Source organism: Mus pahari, chromosome 14 (genome assembly GCF_900095145.1).
Source record: "Mus pahari chromosome 14, PAHARI_EIJ_v1.1, whole genome shotgun sequence".
NCBI lineage: Eukaryota > Metazoa > Chordata > Mammalia > Rodentia > Muridae > Mus > Mus pahari.
In genome coordinates, this window is record NC_034603.1 from 11,990,815 (window position 1) to 11,998,991 (window position 8,177).

At 42.0% G+C, this 8,177-nt stretch overlaps 1 pseudogene; it reads right to left on the reverse strand.

Moving 5' to 3' along the window:
• Positions 1-7,343: 7,343 nt before the first annotated feature.
• Positions 7,344-7,655, reverse strand: LOC110331116 (annotated as a pseudogene).
• Positions 7,656-8,177: the final 522 nt, after the last annotated feature.

The window sequence follows — 8,177 nt, forward strand, 5'->3', positions numbered from 1 at the left end:
TGTGAGCCACCATGTGGTTGCTGGGATTTGAACTCCGGACCTTCGGAAGAGCAGTCGGGTGCTCTTACCCACTGAGCCATCTCACCAGCCCAGCTGAGTCTTCTTGAGACACTTTTTCCTCAGGATGCATCCAGGTTTTTAAACCTGATGTGAGTCACTACTAGAGTGGGTGTGGCAGTTCTCGACTGTGCCTATCTCAGGGAAGTGAAAATCAGCAAAGACTGGAGACCCACAAGCGTTGCACAGCTAGCTGTTCCTGCAAGCCAAGCTCTGTCTCCATCCCTCCTCTGAGTCCTATTTTTATCCTCCAAACATCACACGTCCTCCATGTCCCTTGCCTCAGCATGTGCATCCAGTCATCCCAAGTCCTCAGAGTCCAAACAAGTGGAACTCAATTACACAACATAAGGCAGACTAATGCATGCTGTTAGCTAAGAATCCTTCATCATGTGTCCTTTCATGTGTTTGCTCTAGCAAAACATCCTCTCTCCTGTGTCTACTTCAGTGAAACGTTCCTTCACGAGTCTGCCTTAGTTCTTCACCTGTGTCCACTTCAGGAAAAACACTCCATCATGTGTTTACCTCAGTAAAAACCATCCCACACAACAACTCTCCAAAGAACCCTTAAGTTTCCACTTCATATTCCTGTTTAATCCTTATTAAAAATACAAGCCACTTTGTTAAAACTCTGCCCTTCCTTTGAGTATTAGGTGAATGGTTTATTTAGTCCATGGTTCTTCACCTAGTGGATGTAAATCTTTGGTACAGAATGGATGGGAGAGATGATTGTGGGGTATTCTTCCTAAGAGATTTGAGATAGACCAGATTTATTTGTAATATTATTGAAAACAATTAAGTCATAAATACAGTTTTATAATAAAGGACTCATAGATATTAGTAATTTGCCTGAGCCTGACTCTCCCATGTGAGACTTGTTGGGAAATCACTTCCACCAGGACATTAGCTCTATCTCAGTGGCTGGCTTTGAGTAGGATTGTCATGCTGCCTTGACTTACTTTGAACAAACATGGCACAGGATGAATTTTTTTTTATTAGATATTTTCTTTCTTTATCAGCGTTATCCCCTTTCCTAGTTTCCCCTCCCAAAATGCTGTATCCTCTCTCCCCTGCTCCCCAACCCACTAGCTCCTGCTTCCTGGCCCTGACATTCCCCGATACTGGGGCATAGAACCTTCACAGGACCAAGGTCCTCTCCACCCATTGATGACCAGCTAGGCCATCCTCTGCTACATATGCAGCTAGAGCCATGAGTCCCACCATGTGTTTTCTTTGATTGGTGGTTTAGTCCCAGGGAGCTCTGGGGTGCTGGTTAGTTCATATTGTTGTTCCTCCTAGGGGGCTGCAAACCACTTCAGTTCCTTGGTACTTTCTCTAGCTCCTTCATTGGGGACCCTGTGCTCCATCCAATGGATGACTGTGAGCATCCACTTCTGAATTAGTCAGGCACTGCCAGAGCCTCTCAGGAGACAGTTGTATCAGTCTCCTGTCAGCAAGCTCTTGTTGGTACCTGCAATGGTGTCTGGGTTTGGTGGTTGTATATGGGATGGATCCCCAGGTGGGGTAGTCTATGGATGGTCCTTCCTTCAGTCTCTGCTCTGAACTTTGTCTCTGTAACTCCTTCCTTGGGTATTTTGTTCCCCCTTCACACACTTCGAAGTGTGCACACTTCGGTCTTCTTACTTGAGTTTCATGTGTTTTGCAAAATGTATCTCAGGTATTCTGAGCTTCTGCGCTAATATCCACTTATCAGTGAGTGCATGTCATGTGTGTTCTTTTGTGATTTGGTTACCTCACTCAGGATGATATCCTCCAGATCCATCCATTTCTCTAAGAATATCATGAATTCATTGTTTTTAACTCATAGGATGATTCTTGATGTGGACAGGATAGCATGTAGGGACAGACCAGCATATAATGTGGCTTCATTTTTAATTCAGGGTTATAATTTACTCAAAAGCACAATTCTGTGATGTCTCTGGAACATTCCCTGAAAGTGATTGTGTCCCATGTGAAAGAAATGCAAAGAGGAGGATAATCGTTACTGGTCTGCCTGTACAATGATGGGGGTGGCACTCAGCGTCCATGGTGTGTGGTATGTAACAGTGCATTTCAAACATTGACTTCTGGCCATCAAAACCGTCAGACTATTTCAACGAACACTGCAATGGTATTCCCAGGCATAATCTCCATAGACCTGAAGCATATACCAGCACCATCTGGTCAGCTGAAAACACTTGGATCACACAAGAGCACCTTACCCCAAACATCATATTAATTTGGATATTTATGTGTCAAGGAGAAGTATCCTCATACCACCGCTGAAAAAAAAAAAATCATCAAATCTTGTGCATTCAAATAACACAAGTCAGAAACAGCACAAATCTTTTGGGGCCCAGATGCCCAGAAGAAGCTCAGACAGTACCTTTGTCAGACGGCGTGATCCATTCCAGAATTGATTAAATGAGCCCGGACATCGAACAACCAGTTCTAGAAGATCTCAAAGCCAGTCCTTTTAAGATGGGCATTCAGCTTGCTGAGGCTGTGGCATGGGTGATGGCAGCCAGCCACTAATGGCACTTGTGCAGTGACAATGTAAAAGGGAGCGAGAGCACAGAGGGGTTCCTGTTCTGCTGAACTTTGTGGTATCCATGAAAGAAAGAAAGAAGTATCTGACCAAATTACTTTTTAAAAAATTAAATAAACAACTAAATACCCGAACATTAAGTATGGTCTGATAGGTTAGGAACTGAGCCAAGAAGAGAGAAGCTCTCCCATCTGTAGTGGGTTGGTCTGATGGTGCCTCTATTTGAATGCTAATATTGGTTCCTTAAGACTGGTTGCCCCCAAAACAAGAGTCCTCATGTAGACACCATGTGAAGTTGCCCCCAAGTTATTTCTGACTGGTAAATAAAGATGCTGACAGCCAGTGGCTGGGTAGAAGAGAGGCAGGCAGGCTTAGGATTCCCTGGCTGGGGGTCAGAAGAGGACCATGAAGAGAGAAGAGTCGAGGAGAAAAGAGGAGAAGGTGAGGAGGAAGGAGAAAAGCCTGCCATGGGTTGAGTGAATCATGAAAAGGTGGCCCTGAGGGCCGGCCTGTTGAAGTTAAGAGCAGCCCAGTTGAAACAGTCAGTAGTAATTTGGGGTTATTGAGAGGGAAGTAGATTCTAATAGCATAGAGTAGGCATCTGCCCAGCTCTTGTGCCGTTTTAAGCTTATTGTAAATATAAATGCTGTGTGTGTGTGTGTTTTATCTGGGAACTAAATGGTCAAAGGCAGGGTAGAAACCCTGGGTTGGGATTAAATAATTTCCACAACAGCCATCTTAAGGACAAACTGACAGTGGCCTCTCTTCTCTGTGAGGGCTATTATCAGGAAGTTGATCAGTTCCCAACACCATTGTGGATTATGAAGGAATGCAGTAGAAGGGTGGAGTGTCCTGCATAACATTTTACTTCTAAATTTACTCTCTGGCGTTAACCTCAGTGTCTACTCCTTTCTCTCCCATGCTGCAAATGTGACAATCCTGAGAAATACATTAGTACAGCCCATTTTTAAATTATTTCAGTAAGCCTGCTGAGGATTTCCTGCACCTCACCCTTAAGGACTGTCATTGGTTCCTTAAGGGTGATGAGTCCTGTGGTAAGATGAGAGGAGAACCCAGTACCCCGATTGCACCAACCTTGGCTACTTCTCCTGCCCCTATTCCTTCACCCGACATCTTCACATCACACATTTCCTTAGATGTACTTGTCTAAGACAGCTCAAAGGTTTCAAGTGGTTAGAGTATAAATTATAAATAAGATGGCCTGCATACATGTGACATTCACACAAACAAACAAAAAACAATGCACAAGCTTTCCATAATAATATCCATCTTGGCTCAACCATATGTGCTCTTTTCTGACTTTTTTCTTAAATTAGTTCAGACAGATAATGATAGATTATAACCAGTAGGTGTCACTATCTGCAGGTTTGGGTGGACACAAACTTCTGAGATACCAGATATGTTAACATTAAACATTTATAGAAAAGGTATTAGGGTCTGAAGACAGGACTCAGCAGTTAAGTGTATGTATTGCTCTTACAGAGTGTCTTAGGGTTTTATGGCTGTGAACAGACACCACGACCAAGGCAACTCTTATAAGGACAACATTTAATTGGTCTAGCTTACAGGTTCAGAGGTTCAGTCCATTATCATCAAGGTGGGAACACGGCAGTTTCCAGACAGGCATGGTAGCTGAGAGTTCTACATCTTTAGCTGAAGGCTGCTAGCAGAATACGGACTTCCAGGCAACTAGGATAAGGGTCTTAAAGCCCACGCCCACAGTGACACATCTATTGCAACAGGGCCACATCTTCTAATAGTGCTACTCCCTGAGCCGAGGGTATACAAATAGGCATACAGAGGATCCAAGTTCAGTTCTCAGTACCCACACGAGTAGGCTCACAACCATCTGTAACTCCAGAGAAACTCTGTCTAAAAAAACCAAAATGATGATGGTGATGGTGATGATGATGATGACGACGACGACGACGATGATGACGACTGGCCAATTGATTGTCTCTTTTGACCTGCCCAACATTCGTTGGTTCATTTGCTGATTTTCATCATAGCATCTTTATTTTGCTTGGGACACTTTCCTTCCTGGTCTGTCAGTCCTCTGCTCTTGGCTAACCAGATTCAGCCCCAGTACTTTCCCTGGAATAAGTGGGGGAGGTGCCGTCCATGCTAGAAGGCCAGGATGTGTCTGAAATCTTCCATGAATCAGTTTTGTAGAGGAGGTGCCAGGAACTGCTGCCGACAGTCAAAGGGGAAGCTGCTAAATGCAGACATTCTCCCTTCTCCCTGCTCCACTCCTTGAGGCCACAGGCTCCACAGTTCTCTGTGTATGAGGCTACTTCCCATCACAAACCATCTAGAGCCCACTTCCTCTGTTTGCCTTCCAATATTAGGACTGAGTAATGGGAAAGGTTTGATTCCAGTTTTGTTACGTGGTTTGGGGCAGCTCTTACTTCTGGGCCTCAGTTTTCTCCACTCTAAAATCAAACGCTTGGAAAGGTTTTCTCTATAGAACCTTTTCGTTTTCCCCCAAAGAAGTCATATTTTATTTGCTTAATTATGACACGTTATTTTTTAAATGCGCTAGCTGTATAAATTCATTTTCCTAGCTCTACTCAGAAGTAGGAATCTGGTTTGCTGTATTTGGGGATTTTTTGATAGAACATCAGATTGATTGGAATGGTCGCAAATCCATTAATAACATCCTAACCAAAGCTCTATCTAAATTTTCAGAACCTGATCTCCCATGTCTTTGTTTATTCTGACAAAGAATAAACTGTGTGTATGTGTCATATGTGAGTTTGCCCATGCACATGTGACATGGCACATGTGTGGAGGTCAGAGGACAACTCTATAGAGTCAATCCCACCTCTACTTGGGTTCCTGGGATCAAACTCAGGTGGTGAGCCTTACACAGTCAGTGCTTTTACCTACTAAGCCACCTCGCCCCCACACAAGAGCTTTATTATGAAAGATTTCAGGTATATATACATATATATGTATTCATGTGTTTAATAAAGATATTTGTTATATAATTATCTATTATATAATATATATTTATCTAATATATATTATAACAGAATACATTCATATAATACATATAAATATATTACATATAACATTTTTATATTTTGTATATTATGTATTTATTATATTTATATAAATACTATTAAATATCTGTTATATGTTAAATATATAAAAATATATTAGTGTGTGAAAATATTTCATATATATTTGAAATCATTAATAATAAAACACTGATGGAATTCATAATAAAATATATTGTTTATTATTAACTCCTATTTTCAACTATATGATATATTATAAATTATATATATTATATTTGATATATATTATATATATTATATAAAGTTGGAACAGGAGTATGGTAAACACTCATATGACTATTTTCAGACCTAAAAATCATTAATGTTTACCATAACTATCTCTGTTTAAATACATGGGTCAAATCAGGAAGCCGAAACCTCACCTGTTTTAATAGCAAGTAGAATTCAATAAGAAGAATCAGGAGCCATCCAGTAGCAAACTGTAAGGGCCTGAGGGGATAGTGAGGTATCACAGAGGCAGCAAATGTAGGATCCAACCAGCAAACCAAGGGCTGGGTGGACCGGAGAAGTTGAGATCACTGAAGCATAGGGAGGGGTCCCTTGGAATGATACAACTTGGTCTCAGAAAGGTCACCTGCTTGGCTGGTATTGATGCCCTAGCAGCGCAGAAGTCTAAAGAGCAGCTTGCCAGTCTCTGTGCTGCCAGCCCTGAGCATACCGAGGGAGGGGCCCTGGGGAGTATGGAAAACCTAGAAAGAAGTCAACTACCACTTGGAAGGAACTTATTCTCAATGTGAAGAATCTGCAGCAAGCAGGAGAGGTGAGCAAGTGCCCTGACCTCTCTCCTATGACATGCAGTTCTTATTTATAAAATAAGGGGTAAGGTGGGCAGTAAAGAAAGCCATGGTGTGGGGCTCTAGTCCCAGCATCATAGGGCACAGAGTCAGGGAAGACTAACACTGCAAGCATTTGATTGATTGATTATTAATTGATTGATTGATTAATTAATTAATTAATTAATGGTAGTACACTCTACTCCTTTGGCTGGTTAACATCCATACCTTTTTACTCATATTGAAATTTAGACTGGGGGCAGGCCACTGTGTGCTCGGTTTGTGATGCTCTTAAGAAATCCTCGGGATAGCATTTGAAATGTAAATAAAGAAAATAATAATAATAATAAAAGAAAATGTCATGAATTCTATTACTTTATAAAATATATCTGTATTAATAAAAAACAAACAAAACAAAACAAAACAAAACAAAACAAAACAAAAAAGAAATCCTGGGCTCCCCTTTGTGCAACGTTGTTTGATGAGCTTCCCACTGACTTCATCCCACTGTATGAAAGCTTCCTGCTGACACTGTCCCATTTCTGCCTAAAATCTGTATATATGATGCTACACTTCGTAATAAACATGCTTAGCATAAGACATAGCTTGTGCTAGACCTCCTGATGCGTCTTGTCTTGTCTTGTCTTGTCTTGTCTTGTCTTGTCTTTTCTTTTCTTTTCTTTTCTTTTGTTTTCTTTTCTTCTTTTCTTTTCTTTTCTTTTCTTTTCAAATCATGTTTGCTTTAATAAGATACTGGTCGAAGGGGTCACACTGGTACATAAATTACATTTTCTCAGCCCCAGGACCAAGTAAGGACAGAGCAGTCTGGTATCCTTAATCTTGAAGGGTGATGATACCAGGTTAGGACCATTTCTTCAAGATGTTGAGATGGTCTAGCTGATCTGCAATGTAGAGGAACTTGGTCTGCTTAGGGAACTTTGAAGTGGCCGCTGCCTTGATGGCTTCAAAAACCTGGGCCCTTCACTCCACTGCATGTCCATTCTTCTGCTCTGCTGTCATGTAAGGCATGCTCAGCCAGTAGTGGTTCTCGGTCTCCACCTCCAGGCGACAGATCATGTTCTCCTTCACTTGGAAAAACAGCGGCCGCCGGTGCTTCCTGATCCACTGCCTGCCCAGAATGCGGCCGTGGAGAAGGACAGCGGTGAGGAACATGGTGCCTCCTCACATACCAACAGACCCGGACACTCTCCCCTCAGCGTTCTGCTTACACTGACCGACAAGGCCGATCCCAGTCTTTTCTATCTCCGATCTTCCAGTCCTCTCTCAGGAACCTGTCACTGGAGAAGGACCTGATGCTCCAGATAGATCATCAAAGAGTTAATTAGAAGGAAATTTAGAAAGTATTTTGAAATGTCAAGAACAAAATGTCATATGTCAAATCATGAGATGCACCAAAATCAGTGCTCAAAGGGAAATGTAGAGCTGTAAATGCTTATATTAAAAAGAAGAAAATAGCCAGGTGGTACACACCTTTAATCCTAGCACTAAGAGGCAGAAGCAGGCAGATTTCTGTGAGTATGTGGCCAGCCTGGATCTACATAGTGAATTCCAGGACAACTACATAGTAAGACTGGGAGAAATGAAGGAGAGAGAGAGAGAGAGAGAGAGAGAGAGAGAGAGAGAGAGAGAGAGAGAAGGAAGAAGAAGAAGAAGAAGAAGAAGAAGAAGAAGAAG